General features: G+C 40.0%; 2 long non-coding RNA genes across 3 annotated transcripts; both read right to left on the bottom strand.

Annotated features, from left to right (window-relative positions):
- Positions 1–348: 348 nt before the first annotated feature.
- On the bottom strand, positions 349–8,303 carry LOC127310411 (uncharacterized). Of its 2 annotated transcripts, XR_011746948.1 has the most exons (3): positions 7,794–8,303; positions 4,018–4,880; positions 349–617 (listed from the first exon to the last, which is right to left on the bottom strand). It is a non-coding gene; the product is annotated as an uncharacterized lncRNA (long non-coding RNA). The 2 variants fall into 2 exon arrangements; XR_011746947.1 differs by lacking the exon at positions 349–617 and having other exon boundaries at positions 3,939–4,880.
- A 1,025-nt stretch (positions 8,304–9,328) lies between these two features.
- Positions 9,329–10,565, bottom strand: LOC127309589 (uncharacterized). The gene is made up of 2 exons (XR_007857229.1): positions 10,062–10,565; positions 9,329–9,770 (listed from the first exon to the last, which is right to left on the bottom strand). It is a non-coding gene; the product is annotated as an uncharacterized lncRNA (long non-coding RNA).
- Positions 10,566–20,749: the final 10,184 nt, after the last annotated feature.

Below are 20,749 nucleotides of genomic sequence, written 5' to 3'. Positions count from 1 at the left end.
GCAATTGTTAATTCCAAACACACAAAATTCAAGCAGTTAGCAGAGAGTGGTGCATTACAATATGATGACAAGCCAACCAAACGCACGCCACTTTGTTAAAATAGCTCCGGTGGATCGGAAGAGAATGGTTCTACCTTTTGGGAGTATCGTCGGTTCTGGAACCAGAACTTGACCTGCTTTCCAGTTATGCCAAGCCTCCTTGAAAGGTCCGCGCGCTCTTTTTCATCAGGATGTTGGTTTTCCCGGAACACACTACACGTAAAGTTAGCAAGAATGGATAAGTGCCACATACATCTTCTTCAATAAAAAAGATGGTAGATTATCTAATGATGTACTGTATACATTTCGAGCTGATGCACTTGGTCTCGGTTGTGACACCTTCCACTCCAGTCTGCTCTCCTCGCGCTGTCATTGCTATTGTCTTGCTCAGCAGTTGTTGTGCTAGCATCACCATTTTTGCACATGTTGGTGTTCTTCCCAAGTCCAAGCAGGCCATCCAGATCAACTCTAAGATCTTGCAACATCAGGCTGTACTCACCATGGCTTCCGATGCCGACGTCAAACCCAGTGTTCACATCATCGTTCTTTTCTTGCTCCCACTGTCCCTCCATGGTGATCTATTAAAAAAAATCATGTGGATAAATATCACGAAGAAATAGTGCTAGAGACATCACTAAGAAATCATTAGATGTTTATTCCCCAATGTACTACCAAAAGTATAAGTGAAAAAACTTAACAACTTAGACAAAAGGGACGGTGTTACAACACAAAGTACATCTACACTTCAATATTGAGAATAGCCAACGTATTGGTCAAGTGTTTCTTCACCTACTATGATGCGTAAGTCGGTACATATAGATCTGGTGGATGCAGATCTAGATAATTTGAATTTTGTTCCTTTATAAGAAAGATAGACATAATAAATGATCTCAAATTAATAGCAAGATCATACTACATTTTCTCAAAGGGTTCTAAGACTAGCCACAATGAGAGTATCATAAGTAGTATCATGCATGCCATGTTGACAAAAATCTGATGTGGCGCACCAATTAATGAGGTGAGAGATGGGAGTGGTATCATAATATGATACCGTATCATAGCACATAAAACTAGAAAACTTAATGACAAACACATCATGTACACCAATTTATATTGAGATTCTACAAAATATTAAATATGATGATACTATGATACTGTACTATCTTATGATACTATGCATTATGAGGGTAGTATCATAAACTAGTATCATGTGCATGATACTAGTGTATGATACTTCCCATTGTGACTTGTCTAAAATAAATACTACACAATAACATGTTGATACGCTGCAATAAATAATCAAATGATGCGGTTCCCAAAGGTTTCGATTGGAGGAAAAACATAGTAGCCATAACCAATCTCACAATAAGTGTAATAATGGAATAAGACACATTTACCATTTGAAGCTTCTTTATAGCAAGATACAATAGATCTATATTACATTGTTCACCCACGTGCCACTCACTTTGTCGTGGATCTAATTCACGCTGTTTCTAAAAACAAGTGGGATGCTACATGTTGGGAAAATCCATGCTAGATCTAAGAATGAGACATAAACAAGATTTGATTATGTAAGAAGATCAATAGATCTATGCTACATGTTATGAATAACCCATTTTCAATTTTCGACGTTATAGATCTAAGAATAGCAACATAAACAAGATGACATTATAAATCTAAGAATGAGACATAAATAAGATCTATTAATCTATGCTACATGTTTTACCATTTGAAGCTTCTTTATAGCTAGATACTACAGATCAACAAAATAACACGTGAGACGTTATTTTGTCTGACCACGTGCCACTCACTCCATTGTGGATCTAACGTTCTTTCAAAGAACACGTGAGAAAGTACAGTGAAGAATCTATGCTCAATTTAAGATGTTATATATCTAAAAATAGTAAGAATAAAGAAGAGTTGATTATATAACATAATACAATATGATATATCTCGTGTAGATACCGTTGAACTAAGCAGTAGTCTTTTGTATGAGCACCGGGGTAAGCGACAAAAGTACAGTAGTATTGTGTTGTGACTGAGCTCTCAACTTGCCAGGGTGCAACGTATATATAGCCATCAACACCTATAAGTAATAACTATCCAAAATAATTGCAGTACCTAAGATTTGTACAAGCATTAATTTTCATATAAATATAGGACCACACATGGTCCCCATGCTTGGGATTTTGACCGTTGCTATACAATGTATATTTGCTGCATATTTAATACTTTAATGAGCACATTTATGGCATGAAATATTTTGTACAATGTAATATATATGGACATGGATTATATCTTGATGCAGTAAGGTAGTTTTATTTCTATAAATATATATGTACTCCATTATTAATTATTTCCATTAGTTAAATCATGTTTTGAGGAGAGAATTATATTTTCTCGGCCAACTATTACAATCCTTCACAACAAGGTCCACCAAGTAGCGATGTACTGATTGAGCTATGCAACATACCCTTGCGTAAATGACTCCTAGAAAAAGTAAAAAGTATTTGAAACATTTTTATCCATCAAGAGCCACAACAAAACATAATCTAGTGCACCACACCACCCTTGATAAAAAATAGCGAGATACAAATCTAAATACAATACAGAAATCGGGAATAGTGAACTAGGTAGAGAAGTAACTGCTTGATAGGGTTGCTTAGATAGCTTCAACCCTAGAAGCCACCCATCTCTCAATTTCACTTACCCTCTTAGTATTGTTGGAGGATACGTGTAGACAACACCCACATGGGACAAGACTATATCGGGGTTGCTAATGTAGAATGATGATGATGATTGGTAGGGGGAGCGAGGAGCTCGACAATGGCGGAGGAATGCTATCACTACATCAGTGAAGGGAGGACATCATAATCTGAGGAGGGAAGCGATAACTTCATCTGTTCTACTCGCATGCTGCCTTATCTTGTCTGCGCCAACAATGGTTCTCCAAAATGGAAACTTGGATTGGTGAATTATTTTTTCATGCATAGTCTTGATGGTGGTAAGGAAACGACAGGGCCCACGTGTCTCATATGGTGGCATCTATTGTGTGGTGACGAGTGCGTCCCGTTTAGTGCATCCCAAAGTGGCTTGCATATCCTTCCTTTCCTGGAACCATATGTCGATGTTTTGTTTTGAGATGGATAACCACTAATTTGTTTTGATCTGATGTTACTCTTGGCTGTGTTAATGCATGCCAAACAGGGGGTGGCTATCTCTCAAGACGTGCATGATGGTTTTGGGTAGAGGCATGGGTGGTGATGTGCTACTCACGAACATTCATGTCAATGGTGAACACAAACAATACTATTGCAAAATACTTGAACCAACAAAGAATACCGAGTTATGCAACACACCCTCATATAAATTTCTCCTAAAAAAGTATGTGCACATTTGGTCAGGCCACGGTGGCACCAAGCGTCCTAAGTCCTAAGTCCTAAGTTGTAGATATGCGAGTGAGATGCACGTTTGTTGTGTACACCTAGCATATATAGCTGTCTTGTCATCCCATTCAAGCAAACCATGAGAGCTCCACTTATAAGGAGATCAAAATCTTCCTCCATTGGCAATGTGGGACTAAACTTCCACATGCCGTCCATCCCCTTGTTTGTCCACAAATTTTCTGAAATGTATTTGGGTTAAGGCCCATCATTTCAAACGGGATGGTTTTGCTTCCAAAATTTGTGTGATGTACGTGTCGTTACCTCCTAGAACCGAGTAAACAAGAATACATGAATTCCACAATTTGTGTACTGACTGGGCTACATCGTGAATTCCCTTGTAGTTTTGTTGGATCACGGTGAATCTATTATTATTATTATTATTATTATTATATATTAAAAGTACATTACGGGCTAACCAGAAATTAGAAAATTAGCTAGAAATTCCCACAAAAATTAGAAACATCTGGCCGTTAATTTTGATACAACAGAGAATAGTACATCCGTTAGATCTAACTTCAAGTAAATTACCCACCTGTGCCATGACTTAATTTTCCACGCACCTCTTCAACAATCAATCATTGGTGTGTGCTCATCTTCTTCTTCTACAAAAAACAATGATACGTACCCTAAAGGAATATCAAGTCTCAAGACGCCGCCTCTCTAAGTTCCATCTGCTCCTCTCATGTATTGTAGAATCCTCACGCCCAGCTTTGCCCCCCGTGTCCTGATCTAGAAGTGCACAATCCATGCATCAAGCAGATCACATCGACCAAGCAGACGATCCAATTGATTGGCATCCCGACGATCCCGGCGACCATCAGTCGGCCAGACGATCTCGGCGATTGGCGGCCGGACGATCTCGGCGAACATCTGCTGCTTGACAAGATCCCAGCAACCGTCTGACTCCGCTAAATCCATGGATCAAGCAGATCAGGTCGACCAAGTATTCGGCCAGATGATCCCGGCGATTGGCAACCGGACGATCCCAGCGGCCGTTTGCTGCACGATAATGAAGTCTGTGCTCCAAATGACAACAAGTACAAGCAATCTGAAATTGTACGCCCTGGACTTTCCTGGGATCTAATGCTCACGTTCAGTTTTGCGGCCACATCTGCTCGATTGTAGCCCCGAAACCTTCTCATTGGAAATCAAGAGATGAGACTGAAGCGTCAAAACAGTGTTTGTCTAAGTGACGAATAACTATGTCATCGCTACTCTCTCCTAGCTCCTTTTTGTAGCCAAGTGCACTACAGTTCTTTACCGGAAAGTAGTGCCATACGAATCAGCTAGACCAAAAAATGTGCATAAGTGATTTGACAAGCTGCAGCTTCTAGAGAAGAGCAATAATGCCCCTTGGCAATCTGCCAACGTGCCTCATGTGTTTTGTGATTGTCCCTGCAAAGAAGTACAATGATATGTCAACGAAGAGTGTATTACGTAGAAACATGGGTGACCTACTTACTGCTAATCTCTTCCAAAAATATGATTGGGGCAAGCAGACAAAGAGGGACCATATCACTGAAACCGTGGCTACAGTTTTAATTTCTATCTCTGTGAGTATTGCAATACAATATTAGTCTCTACCAAAGTAATAGCTGATAGTTAGTTCATTCTGCATCTTGAGGTCTAAAAATTGAGAACTGCTATACATCCGAGGTTTTCCCACAAATTCATGTCCCACTTGTAACCAAATCATTTATACTTGAATTGCTTGGCCATCTCACGGTGCAGAGGTTGTGTCGTACTCACAGTGGACAGGGAGTGTCCTTTCTGCCCCCCATATCACCCCACCACGGTTATTTACTGATTATATATCTTACTATATCAGCAGAATGGCAAGGGAATAAGAAGACTGGAGGATATATATAGAGTTGTTCCAGAGGTATCTCTTATGTTATTAGAGGTTAGTGCAAAGTAGAGCATACAATATTATATTATTATTAGGTGGATCTTGATTTCCTGAAGTGCTCTGTTGGTGACCTAACTTACTGATGTAATTCACTGACATATCCTTGGATTTCTTGATGAGCTCAGCGACCATCGAGGACCTATCTAAAGGAGTTTTACAATAAAGCTTTAGCTAAAGCAAGCGACTGTTCCAAAATTTGAAAGCTTTGTTCCCATCCTGACATATTTCATAATTACTAATATTTTCTCTTTATAATTGTGTACAAAGGTCATGGAAAGCCACCTGTAGCAATGCTGAAATCTGAACGTTTCTTTCATTCTCATAGATGCTGCTTCTTATATAATACCAGGTTGTACTAGGAGTGTTAATGTGTCAAATGTAGAAGAGTGGTATCCTGGCAGCAGTAATGCAATTCCTTATGATTTAGTAGCTTGATTTAAAAGACATGCATTATTGGTGAGGCTACAGTATGTTTTCTCTCATATTACCATGAAGGTGTAAATTAAAACAGCACAATGGTGAGCAACATCTTAATATAAAGATTAGTTCATTTTATAGAAAATCACAATCTATCATTCAGTCGAGCAAATGACCCTCTATGCTAAAATGACGAAATACCTGACTCTAAATTGGCATGTGTACATCCAGCTCTATGTAGATATTACTTTTGCTGTATTGCAACATGTCATCTCAAGTAAGATACAGGAGGAATAATGACTCTTTTGGAAGGCAAACTAGACAAAATAATTGAAATAGCAAAACAACTTAATTTGTTCTCCTGCACTAAGCCTTTTTCCGTTTCCTTCAGAGAGAGCTATGACTGTCCTTGGTATGGCCTTTTGTGAAGATAAGTTGATATGGGTATTTGTTTGATTGCTATCTCAGTTGATGTTCAGACTTACTACTCTTTCACTCACTTCTCTAATACACGCTAGCAGTTTTCCTATTCTAATCTTGAATGAGTAAATGGTCCCTGAAGAAAATAAATGCTCTAGATTACAGTTGCTTCATATACATTATCAAATCTATTTTATATTTTTTGTCTCCATTCTTCTACCATTTGATAACGGCTATCATCTAATTACAGGGTTCTCTTGTATTTCCTTAACATTCTTAAATCGGCTCAATCTCTCTTTCCAACCCCATACAACTACATGGTTATCACAAGTGCCAAAGGGTACAATATTTGGATGCTGATTGGATGATATATCAGAAAAAAATGTTTTTTTTTTAGATGATACATGTTTATATTGAACTTTGCTATGATTTATATTATGATTGAACATGTCAAATAAATATATGTTCATATAGAGATAATCCATTTTTTATTTCGGTTCCCTTGATTTCTTTGAGGATTAAGCATATCGAGGAAATATGTTTACTTAGGGATAATGCCAATGCACATTTAGTTTCCCACATGTACCAACTACAGAAAGATAATAGAATTATATAATACTAGAAATTTCTGATGAAACACATAATATTAAGTGTAATATTGTTTTGCAGTGAGCCTTTTGTGCTTTACAGATAACAAGAAAACAACGTCAAATGAAATACAAGAAACTACCAATGAACTTATGAACTGATAGATCATGTAGACTAATATCTTTAGTTCGTCAAAAAATAGCAACGTAGCAACTATGATTCTCCTGCACAGTGGATTAATGTAATGATTTTGTTAGACATTTTGGAATAGGCTTTGTAATTTGTAAGTGACCTGGCCAGGAAAACACAAAATAGACGTTTATTTTTGTATACCTCCTAAATGGAATCTCAAGGCGCTGTTGGTGTAGACTCATCAGAGATTAATCATTGGTATAGAGCTGGAACAAAATGTTCATGTCAAGAAACAACACAGCACCCTGTAATCTTCTATCAGGTTTTCAGGCACTTGCAACACGATATTGCTAATATATCATCCTTTATACAAAGATCAATTACTGCAAGAAGGTATGAAGCCTTTATAGAGACAGTGCCTTTATTTTAATTCAGCAGGACTTTGCAGGATCTTGATAGCTATGAGTCTAAACAAACTATGCTTTGTTTTTGTCTTTATATATCATAAAAACAGGATGGAATTTAAAAAACTAAATAGACATGCTAATGCTACATGCGGAAATCATTTAATTGCTGAAAAAACTTCATGAGAAACTAATGTTATTGTGCGGGAGGGAATGGAAAAAATCTTATGAGCTACGTATACAGTAGACCTACCGGAAACTTGGAGCACAATATGAAACTGACACTCAGGTTGAATCAAATAGAAAATCTGAGAGGAAAAAAACAAAATATGGGAGGAAGAAATACAAAATAGGACCGTCTAATATGATCATATCACAAGAAAGTGTATTGGTAATTCTATTTCAGAATTGGAACAAGAAAAAGATGCAGAATGGTACCAATTCATGGCAGCGTCCTCAAAGATTTAGAGCAGCAATAGGCACGACGACCTATGTGTTCTCAAAGTAGGCGGCCGGCGACCCGCGCTTCAAACCTGGCTCTCCTAATTAGATCGAAGGTTCCTCACCCTCTTCAGCCCAGACCTCAGCCATAATACCTCAATTTGCGGGCGACAGAGACCATGGGCGACCAGATTTCGGTGGATTACTGGGACGAGTGGATACAACCAGATTTCTAGATTCCTAGGAGCGGAGAAAACCAGATTCACAAATTTGGAGACAAGCGGTGGACAAAGGAAAAGGGGAGAAGAGGAACGGTGAGAATGAGATGTCTCAGTCTCACGGAAGAGAGTTAGGGAAATTACTCTACAAGAAAACAATAAAGACAAGGCGCAGTAAGTACCTGCTCGAGACCCGCAAAATCATAAACTTTGGCAAAAATACAAGTGAGCTATGCACTTCTGTGTTAAGTTAAACTTTTCCAAATTTCACTAATTTTATACAAGTAAGTAGAGCTTTTTCTGATCCGGAAAAAGTATTGGGCGGACTGTTTATTTTTTCTTTAACCCGCACTCTATCGAATTCTTGGTAGAGCGAGGGACGAAAAACAAGAAGAGGCGAGCGAAACGGTTTCATAACGACGGCAGTCTAATTAATAACGTTGCATCAATGCAAAGAGAGACAAACGTATGCTTTTTATGCATGGTCCGTAGTAGGACGAGCGATAAATGCTGATTTTGTAAAAGTTTTAATTATAAAAGGTAATTGTATTAACGGTTCGACCTTTTTTTTAGATCAGAGAGAGTATCATATATGACAGCCAAATTGGTATAGTATGAATCTAGACGGATCTAACGATAATAATCAGTATCATAAATATTGCTACTATTATTATATAATATAAAGTTGGTCCAATTTTAATGAGTTTGACTTACTATAAATTTAAAATTACACTTATTCGTAGATGGGGTGATTCAAAACATCAAAAAAGTAAAAAATATATCCGTGAAATTCATAACCATATTGTACATATCAAATTAAAAATCAATAGTACAACATTAATTTTCAGTAGTAATTTATGCACAAACATTGTGTTAGATATTACTCAAAAAGTATAACGTTAATACTTATATTCATATAAAATTATATAAACAATAAAATAGGAATACCAATTAAATGAAAAGGCCATCCTAGGATTTAGATAAATGCCAACTTCTTAGTAAGTGTCGAGAAACATTTCGCTTTATGGATCGTACGAGAAAGTTTTAAAAAACATTTAAGATATCGCCCGCGCATGTGCGCGGGCCACTGTGCTAGTTAAGGAATAATTTGTGTGGGCAAACGCTAACAAATGGGCATGCAGACTTTGCCCAGGCTTATGTGACGAGCTAGCTTCAGCGAATAGTTAGGTCTATATTGCTCATCTTTCCAATTTGTAGTGCGGTAGTGATCAAACTTGTAGTATGGCATGTCCAGAGAAGATATCGAGCAAAAGCATGATGTCCATGGCGCTACACTGCATGCACAACTAGCTAGGAATTTGATCCAATGGCACAAACACCGCAGCCGGGTGTAGCAGAGGGTCACAACAGAGACATTCCCGACAGTGGGAAGCGTGGTGAGGAGTGCCAGACTCGCCGAACATTGTTCGGCCAGAAAGAGGCGTTCCAGGTAGCGGCAAGCCTAGCGAGAAGTGCCAGGCAGTGGGGCCCTACTGAAGTTGGCATGCGACAACATAGCACAATTCTCCCTACAATAGTTACAATTGCTTGTCACCCTCCCCGGATGATGCTCGCCGGCATCCTTCTTCTCCACACAGTATGCCTCAAACGCCCGGTACGAGTGGCCTCATGTGACGAGTATGGCATGGTCCAAGCGGCACCTGCCATGATGCTAGCAGAAAGCCAGAAACTTCCTTTACCTCTTGGATTCTATGCCACTTTGTATACATACGTGAGTCATCACTGCGAGCCACCTCTGCCAATTCCAAGATATGACAATGCGTCAAAACCAAGCCGTCATATCCAAATCCCTCATATCCATAGTGAAAGTAGATGGGATGGACATGTTGACCCAAGCTTTGTTTGCTTTAATGTATATGCATGCATATCCCTGATAACTCAATGATTGTGCAAATTATACTACACTCCTACATTCCACATGTACGTAAATTGTACTAGTCTGAAACCAATCGATCCTGCTTGTTCCACCCCTTGCAACCCTAAGTAAATGGGATAGAAAGCAACAAAAGCAAGGACATGTGCTTACATCTGATTCTCCAACTCAATAGAACCTTGTTCTTCACATTTTAATAAGCATCGGATCTATCAAGGGAGGTTAGTATGAACCGGTTGCATCAAGGTTGTCATTTCCACCCTCCTAGGCTTGCGCGTCACCCTTCATGCTCTTGACCTGCGTCTTCACCCACGTCGTCGTCGAGCTCTGTGCTTAGGCGCCAGAGCATGCGAACGATGATCTTCCTTTACCCCATGCAACACGTCCATGTTGGTGCATGGATGCGTGTGTTTCCAAGCCATGCACGTGGTGATCCAGCCCCTGAAAATAGTGTGCAATAGCATCCGAAAATGGACGAGCAAACCCCACAGGAAAAGTGTTGTCTATTCTATCTATGGTGTTGGATGAGAGAAAAAGACATGTCTATTATATCTATGGTGTTGGAAGAGAGAACCAATCTGAGGTTGTGGTTAGGAGGATGGTTGTACCCCTAGCCCATTAGAGTTCAAACCCCAGGTTTGACATATGTGTGTCTCATAAAGGCATAATATTCATTCAGTGGGAGGCGACGTTCCCGTAGACAGCGAGGCGCCTATGGTGACTTCATCAATTTCAAGATCCAATCCACCAGCTCAGTCTTCCAAAGGTGCTCATAGGGGTAGGGTGTGCGTGTGTGTGTTCATAGGGGTGAGTGTATGCGCGTATATATGAGCGTCTATGTTATCCTGTGTTTGTAAAAAAAAGACTTGCGACGCAACAAAACACCGGGCATGGAGGGGGCACTACTAGGAAAACCCTCATTTGTGGCGCACGTTTTTTTTTTGTTTCTGTGGTGCATATTCCATGCGCCACACAAGTCACGCCACAATTTTTTCTGTGGCGCATATCTACATGCGCCACAGAATTTTCAAACTTCTGTGGTGCACCAGGCATGCATGCTCCACAGAAAGTTTTCTGTGGCGCACCCAGCGGTGGTGCGCTACAGATTGTTTTCTTAATTTTAACAAAATGGCGGCCAGATCCAGATCTAGGGCTGCCGGAATTTCTCCGGATTTTTTTGTAATTTGCCGAAGGCCGCCGGGGTGGGTGGGTGGGGTGGGGTGGGTGGAGGAGGAGGAGGTCGGTCGGAGGGGGTCGCCGGAGGGAGGGAGGAGAAGGAGGCTGACAATGGGGGTCGCCGGAGGTGGGGGAGGAGGGCGTCGCCGGAGGAGGAGGAGGTGGTCGCCGGAGGAGGAGGAGGAGGAGGAGGAGGAGGAGGAGGAGGAGGAAGAGGTCGCTGTAGGAGAAGGTGGTCGCCGGAGGAGGAGGAGGAGGTCGGGTGGTGGAGGTGGTCGCCAGGTGAAGGGGGAAAAGGAAGGAGAAGGAGGGGAAGTGGAAGTGGAGGAGAGGAGGAGGGAGGAGGAGAAAAGAGAGAGGGAGAAGGGCGCCTCCGAATTTAAAATTTCGGCCTAACAATTATGTGGTCCATATGCATATGATGCGCCACAGAATTTTTTGTGGCCGGCTTCCCCGTGTCTTCTGCACTTTAGGGAGAGTAAATAGCAAATCACACCACTTGTTGGTGTCTCTTTTGCAAAAAAAAAAAAAACACAATAGTGGATTGTTGTTGCAAGGAACACCACATTTTGTTATAATTGTTTGCACATAACATATAAAAGTAATTAAGGAGCTTGATGCCCAATTAGTTAGTCAGGCTTATTGTCAGGTGGCTGATAACCCACAAGTATAGGGGGTGTATCGTAGTATCTTCGATAAGTAAGAATGTCGATCCCAACGAGGAGCAGAAGGTGTTGACAAGCAGTTTCGATGAAGGATTCACTGTAAATGCTCACAGACAATTATTCAGGGGGTTTTGATGTAACAGTTGAATAAAGTACGAGTAAGTAAAGTGCGAGAGTAACAATTGCAGCGAGTGGCCCAATCCTTTTTAGCACAAAGGACAAGCCGGTTTGTTTACTTATAATGACCAAACGTTCTCGAGGACACACGGGATTTTAGTCTAGTGCTTTCGCTACATACGGCTAAATAATCTTCATTGTTATGATAAGTGTTGTGTGGGTGAACCTATGCTAATGTACCGCCCTTCCTAGGACTAATACATACTTGTGATTATACCCCTTGCAAGCATCCGCAACTACAAGAAAGTAATTAAGAATAAATCTAACCACAGCCTTAAACTCTGAGATCCTGCTATCCCTCCTGCATCGATATACCAACGGGGGTTTAGGTTTCTGTCACTCCGGCAACCCCGCAATTGGCAAACGAGCACAAGATGCATTCCCCTAGGCCCATAAAGGTGAAGTGTCATGTAGTCGACGTTCACATGACACCACTAGAAGAATAACACCACAACTTAAATATCATACCATTGAATATTACTCAACCATAGTTCACTACTAACATTTAGACTTCACCCATGTCCTCGAGAACTAAACGAACTACTCACGAGACATCATATGGAACATGATCAGAGGTGATATGATGATGAATAACAATCTGAACATAAACCTTGGTTCAATGGTTTCACTCAATAGCATCAACAACAAGTACAAATAGATACCGGGAGAGTTTCCCCTATCAAACAATCAAGATCAAACCCAAATTGCTACAGCGGTGACGGGGTGCTGCGGTGGAGACGGCGGTGATGATGGTGGAGATGATGATGATGGTGATGGAGATGATGTCCAGCTCGATGACGGTGACGATGGCGTCGATTTCCCCCTCCGGGAGGGAATTTCCCCGGCGGATTCCTGCCCGCCGGAGAGCTCTTTTCTCTCTAGTGTTCTCCGCCCCGCAGAGGCGGCTGTAACTCTTCGTGAGGTACCCTCTGTGGCTTAGGTTTTCGGGACGAAGGGTTTCGCGAAGAAAAGGAGGCGAAAGGGGCTGTGGGGCCACCACACCACATGGTGGCGCGGCCAGGCCATCGGCCGCGCCGGCCTGTGGTCTGGCCCCACCTTGGGCCCTCTCAGCTCCTCCTTCTGGCTTCCTTCGTCATCTTGAAAAATAGGATTTTTGGTATAATTTCCTTCCACAGTTGATCTTCCGAAATATTGCGTTCTGACAGTGCTTTTTCCAGCAGAATCCTGGCTCCGGTGCTTGATCCTCCAATAATGATGAAACATGCAAAATAGATGAAATAACATAAGTATTGTGTCCCAATATGAAATATATCAATGAATAACAGCAAATTATGATATAAAATAGTGATGCAAATTGGACGTATCAACTCCCCCCAAGCTTAGACTTCGCTTGTCCCCAAGCGAAACTGAACTCAGTAAACAAGACCACATGTTTATGGAGTGAAGAGTCGATAAATAAAATACGGACAAGAAGCATCATATTCATTCACACAAGACATTCTAGTAAACAACTTCCTCATATAATTCAACTTGAAACAAGTATAAGGTAATCACAAATAAAGGTGCATAAGAAATCATAGTTGGTGATGGCAAACTTCGTTCCTGGTCAGAGAACAATTAACAGATTATATTTATCTCATTGAGCAGCGCTCTCATGTTAAAGTTTATATGGCACAACTTGCATACTCAATCATAGTGGTCTCCTCATGATCATTGATAACTTGCAAAGCTATATTCATTCAGATAAAACTTGTACTAAACAAGGAAGAATAAAAGACATGATGAAGCAAATCACAATATAATGGTTTGATCACAACAACTAAAATGCTTGCTTGAGATGGAGGAAAATAGGTTTACTGACTCAACATAAAATAAAAGACAGGCCCTTCGCAGAGGGAAGCATGGATTAAATCATGTGCTAGAGCTTTTTCAGTTTTGAAATCATATAGAGATAATAAAAGTAACATTTTGAGAGGTGTTTGTTGTTGTCAACGACTGGTAGCGGGTACTCTAACCCCCCTTGCCAGACAACCTTCAAAGAGCGGCTCCCATTTTATTTTTATTTTGTGTGGCACTCCTTCCAACCTTTCTTTCACAAACCATGGCTAACTGAATCCTCGGGTGCCTGCCAACAATCTCATACCATGAAGGAGTGCCTTTTTATTTTAGTTTTATTATGATGACACTCCCCCCAACCTTTGCTTACACAAGCCATGGCTAACCGAATCCTTCGGGTGCCGTCCATCAATCACATACCATGGAGGAGTGTCTATTTAGTTTAATTAAGTTGGGACTGGGAATCCCATTGCCAGCTCTTTTTGCAGAATTATTGGATAAGCGGATGAAGCCATTAGTCCATTGGTGAAAGTTGCCCAACAAGATTGAAAGATAAAACACCACATACTTCCCCATGAGCTATAAAACATTGACACAAATAAGGGATACTAAGTTTTGAATTGTTTAAAGGTAGCACATGAAGTATTTACTTGGAATGGCAGAAAATACCATGTAGTAGGTAGATATGGTGGACACAAATGGCATAGGTTTGGGTTAAGGTTTGGATACACGAGAAGTATTCCCTCTCAGTACAGGTCTTTGGCTAGCAAGGTTAATTAGCAAGCATAAGAGTTGAAGGAAACAAACAAATATACATGTGATAGAAACAATCATGCATCTTCCTTGTAAGCACAAACAATTTTAACTTCAGAATAATAAGCTATGAGCTAACAAGAAAGAAAGACAATGAAATAACTACATGTATTTCTCTTTTCTACTCAAATCTCAAAGTGTTGTTGCTATTGACCAATGCTAAGTTTGCCAAAACCAAATAGATTTATTCAATGCTCCCAAAGTGATACCAATACTAACAACAAGGTAAATCATATAATAGAGATTGCAAACTAAAATAAGATGTGCAATATGTAAATGATAAAACTTCTCATTAATATTCCATAACGATAACTCACACCAAGGGATACATAGATAACCAACTAAAGGAGAGATACTTCCAAACTGCAACCCATCTTATATGATAACTTCCCTACTCATGATATGACACTACTTGACAGTAAAAAGTAAAAGATAGTGATGATGTGATACCGCGGCACTCCCCCAAGCTTGGAACAAACCAAGGGGATGCCAATACCGATGATGAATTACTCCTGCGGCGATGGTGGTGATGAACTCCCGTCATCAAACTTCCAAGGAAGAGGCTCTCCATCAAGAAACGACATCTTGGTCTCGGGAATCCTGAAACTAGCAGCACGGCTTATGTATTTAAACATGTTTTCATACTCACAATTCTGATTCTGAACGTCATAGAGTTGTGCTTGGAGCTTGTTGGTGGTGTCGTGAAGTGAGAGGATGTCGCCCCAAAGCTTTGCAGTTTCCTTTTCATGTTCAGCAATGAGTTCAGACACAATCCTGTGGAAGATATCCACCTCACGCTCAGCCATCTTCTTGTATTTGAAAACCTCTTGTTCTAGCTTCTCCATCCTGTCTTCCAAGCTTCCTTCTCCTTTAGGACCCTGGACATCCTTGATCTGCAGTTCTCCTTCAACGAGCAGCAACTCCTTGGGGTGCATCCTCAGCTCCTGCATGTACAAGTTGCCAACATCCTTGCAGGAGCTGTCCTTCGGAGTTTCCGACGAAGACATGATGACTCTAGATCCGAAGCAAATCCTGGCAGAAACAGCTCGAAACAAAACACGTCGAGAAAACGATATACGGGCCTCCAGGGGTCCGGGGGATTATATAGCAAAAAACTTCACGACAAAAGGAAAGTACCAGATCGAACCAGAGTCGGAAAGGGGCGACGAGGCGGCCAGACCATAGGTCGGCGCGGGCCCAGGTCAGGCCGCGCCGGCCTATGGTGGCACGCCTCGTGCGGCCTTTCCACTCCGTTTCGAACTCGTAATTTTTCATATTTTCCAAAAACAGCAAAAATATTGTTCGGAAAGTAAATTGCGAACTTTTCATTACCAAGATCATACCTATTCAAAGTCGAGTTCTGGCGGACTGTCAATTTGTCCTTTAATGAAAGCCTCCGGTGTTTCCACTTGAATAATATCAACATCAACATTATAAGAATCACCTGAGATATAATGCTTGAGTCTTTGTCCATTCACCACTTGCGTGGCATTGCCTTGGAGAGAGCTAATTTTAATCGCTCCTGAACGATACACCTCCTCAACAACATATGGTCCTTCCCATTTCGAGAGTAATTTCCCTGCAAAGAGTCTGAGACGAGACCGATACAATAGGACTTTATCCCCAATATTAAATTCTCTTTTGATGATCCTCCTATCATGCCATTTCTTAACTTTCTCTTTAAAGAGTTTAGCATTTTCATAAGCTTCACTTCTCCATTCATCTAGAGAACTTAATTGCAACAACCTCTTATCACAGCCTAGTTTAGGATCTTTATTTAGTTCTCTAACAGCCCAATAAGCTTTGTGCTCCAGTTCTAAAGGTAAATGACAAGCTTTTCCGTAAACCATTTTATAAGGTGACATTCCCATGGGATTTTTATAAGCAGTTCTATAAGCCCATAGTGCATCCTTCAATTTACTAGCCCAATTCTTTCTAGTTTTATTAACGGTCTTTCCCAAAATATATTTAATCTCTCTATTTGATAATTCTACTTGACCACTAGTTTGAGGATGATAAGCGGAAGCAATTCTATGATTAATACCATACCTAGCAAGAGTTTTTCTAAAACCTCCATGAATAAAATGAGAACCTCCATCAGTCATAATATATCTAGGCACTCCAAATCTAGGAAAAATAATGTCTAAAAGCATTCTTAAAGAGGTCTCACCATCAGCACTTTTTGTGGGTATGGCTTCCACCCATTTAGTAACATAATCAACAGCAACAAGTATATGAGTATTACCTTCTGAAGATGGAAAAGGTCCCATGAAGTCAAATCCCCAACAATCAAATGGTTCAATAACAAGAGTATAATTCATAGGCATTTCATTACGTCTGGAGATATTACCAACCCTTTGGCATTCATCACAAGATAAAATAAACTTTCTCGCATCCTTGAAGAGAGTTGGCCAATAAAAACCTGATTGTAGAACCTTTTGCGTGGTTCTTTCTCCGGCGTGATGTCCTCCATAAACACTACCATGACATTTACTCAATATCTCTTGTTGTTCATATTCGGGAACACACCTTCGCAGAATACCATCCACTCCTTCTTTATATAAGTGTGGGTCATCCCAGAAATAATGCCTCAAGTCATAAAAGAATTTCCTTCTTTGCTGAGCTGAAAAGGTTGGAGGCAAGTACTTGGAAACAATAAAGTTAGCATAATCAGCATACCAAGGACTGTCTCGCGAGCTCACCTTTATTACAGCCAATTGTTCATTTGGAAAACTATCATTAACAGGAACAGGATCATAAGCAATATTTTCCAATCTAGACAAATTATCAGCAACAGGATTATCAGCACCTTTCCTATCTACAATATGTAAATCAAACTCTTGCAAAAGAAGTACCCATCTAATAAGCCTCGGCTTAGCATCTTTCTTTGTCATAAGGTATCTAATTGCAGCATGATCAGTATGAATCGTAACTTTTGAATCAACAATATAAGATCTAAATTTATCACAAGCAAAGACTACAGCTAATAATTCTTTTTCAGTTGTAGCATAATTTCTTTGAGCAGCATCAAGAGTTTTACTAGCATAATGAATAACATTTAGTTTTTTATTTACCCGCTGTCCAAGAACAGCGCCTACAGCAAAATCACTAGCATCACACATAATTTAAAATGGTAAGTTCCAATCAGGAGGTTCAACTATAGGAGTAGTTGTTAAGGCTTTCTTTAGAGTTTCAAAAGCTTCCTTACAATCATCATCAAAAACAAAAGGTACGTCTTTTTGAAGAAGATTAGTAAGAGGCTTTGAAATCTTGGAGAAATCTTTAATAAATCTCCTATAAAACCCAGCATGACCAAGAACACTACGAATACCTTTAACATCCCTCGGATAGGGCATCTTCTCAATTGCTTCAACTTTAGCTCTATCAACTTCAATACCTCTCTCAGAAATTTTATGTCCCAATACAATTCCTTCATTAACCATAAAGTGGCATTTCTCCCAATTAAGAACAAGGTTAGTTTCTTCACATCTCTGCAAAACTTTATCAAGGTTTCGCAAGCAACTATCAAAAGAATTCCCATAGATGGAAAAATCATCCATGAATACTTCCACAATACTCTCACAAAAGCCATGAAAAATAGCAGACATGCATCTTTGAAAAGTAGCAGGAGCATTACATAAACCAAAAGGCATACGCCTATAAGCATAAGTTCCATAGGGACAAGTAAAAGTGGTTTTCTCTTGATCTTTAGTTTTAACAGCAATTTGTGAAAACCCAGAATAACCATCAAGAAAGCAAAAATGAGTATTTTTAGACAATCTTTCTAGCATTTGATCAATAAATGGTAAAGGGTAATGATCTTTCTTAGTAACTTTATTAACTTTTCGAAAATCAATGCACATTCTATACCCTACAACTACTCTTTGAGGGATGAGCTCATCATTATCATTAGGCACAACAGTCATTCCTCCTTTCTTGGGAACGCAATGCACAGGACTGACCCATCTACTATCAGCAATAGGATATATAATACCAGCTTCAAGAAGTTTTAATACCTCATTCCTTACCACCTCCTTCATCTTCGGAATTAGACGACGCTGATGTTCAACAACAGGCTTTGCATCATCTTCCATATTAATAGCATGTTGGCAAATAGAAGGAGAAATCCCCTTCAAATCATCAAGAGTGTAGCCAATAGCTCCTCGGTGTTTCTTCAATATTTCCAATAACCTTTCTTCCTCAATCTCTGAAAGCTTAGAACTAATAATAATAGGATATATTTTCTTATCATCAATATGAGCATATTTAAGATTATCAGGCAAAGGCTTTAATTCAAAAACAGGATCTTCCTTTGGTGGTGGTGTTGTACCCAAATCTTCCACCGGTAAATCATGCTTGAGAATAGGTTGGCGAAGAAAAATTTCCTCAAGCTCATCTCTTTCTCTCCTAAAAACTTCACTCTCGCTATCTTCCAAATGTTGCTGCAAAGGATTATTAGGAACAAGAACAATAGATGCACACTGTTCCATTTTAAAATCATCACTAGGCAAATCAGCTTTATAAGGAGTTTTGGTAAATTTAGAGAAGTTAAACTCATAAGATTCACCAGCAAATTTAGTCAAAATTTTCTATTTCTTGCAATCTATAATAGCTCCACAAGTATTTAGAAAAGGTCTACCAAAAATAATAGGACAATAATCACTAGCAGCAGAACCAAGTACCAAAAAGTCAGCAGGATATTTAATCTTACCGCATAAAACTTCCACATCTCGAACAATACCAATTGGAGAAATAGTTTCTCTATTAGCCAGCTGAATAACCACATCAATATCTTCAAGTTCACAAGAATCAATTTCGTGCATAATCTCCGTGTAAAGCTCATAAGGAATAGCACTGATTCTCTATCCTTGTCGTTCTCCCAACCTTCAGTATTTTCTTGGATCCGATCAAGAAGGTCCCTTTTAAACTCTTCTTTGTTGCGTGTAAATGATCCAGAACAAGAAGTATCCAGCAAGGTCTTGTCTTGAAAAGAAAGTCTTGCATAGAAATTATCAATAATAACATTACTAGGAAGCTCATGAATGGGGCATTTGAGCATTAAAGACTTCAATCTCCCCCAAGCTTGGGCAATACTCTCTCCATCATGAGGCCAAAAATTATATATGCGATTCCGATCCTTGTGAATTTCACTTGGAGGATAGAACTTAGAATAAAACCGGGGCACAATATCATTCCATTCAAGAGAATCCCCATTATCCAGTAATTTATACCAATGCGCCGCCTTACCAGACAACGATATAGAGAATAGTTTCTTCCTCACTTCATCCATAGCAATACCTGCACACTTGAATAAACCGCATAATTCATGCAAGAACAATAAATGATCTCCAGGGTGGACAGTTCCTTCCCCTTCATAGCGGTTATCCATAACACGTTCAATAATTTTCATAGGTATTTTATATGGTATCACTTCCTCACCTGGCGCCTCATCCACTACCGTTGCAGTAGTAGTAGATTTCCCAAATAGAAATTGAAGAGAAGATCTCTCCATAATGACTTATAGCAGCAGGCAGAAATCAAATCAGCACAAACAGTAAAGGTTTTCCTTACCAATTCCACTTACCAATAGCGCTTCACTCCCCGGCAACGGCGCCAGAAAATAGTCTTGATGACCCACAAGTATAGGGGGTGTATCGTATTATCTTCGATAAGTAAGAATGTCGATCCCAACGAGGAGCAGAAGGTGTTGACAAGCAGTTTCGATGAAGGATTCACTGTAAATGCTCACAGACAAGTATTCAGGGGGTTTTGATGTAACAGTTGAATAAAGTACGAGTAAGTAAAGTGCGAGAGTAACAATTGCAGCGAGTGGCCCAATCCTTTTTAGCACAAAGGACAAGCCGGTTTGTTTACTTATAATGACCAAACGTTCTCGAGGACACACGGGATTTTAGTCTAGTGCTTTCGCTACATACGGCTAAATAATCTTCATTGTTATGATAAGTGTTGTGTGGGTGAACCTATGCTAATGTACCGCCCTTCCTAGGACTAATACATACTTGTGATTATACCCCTTGCAAGCATCCGCAACTACAAGAAAGTAATTAAGAATAAATCTAACCACAGCCTTAAACTCTGAGATCCTGCTATCCCTCCTGCATCGATATACCAACGGGGGTTTAGGTTTCTGTCACTCTGGCAACCCCGCAATTGGCAAACGAGCACAAGATGCATTCCCCTAGGCCCATAAAG

This window comes from Lolium perenne, chromosome 6, assembly GCF_019359855.2.
Source record: "Lolium perenne isolate Kyuss_39 chromosome 6, Kyuss_2.0, whole genome shotgun sequence".
Lineage (NCBI taxonomy): Eukaryota > Viridiplantae > Streptophyta > Magnoliopsida > Poales > Poaceae > Lolium > Lolium perenne.
Note: the sequence above shows the minus strand (reverse complement) of the source record. Positions and strands in the feature narration are given on the sequence as shown.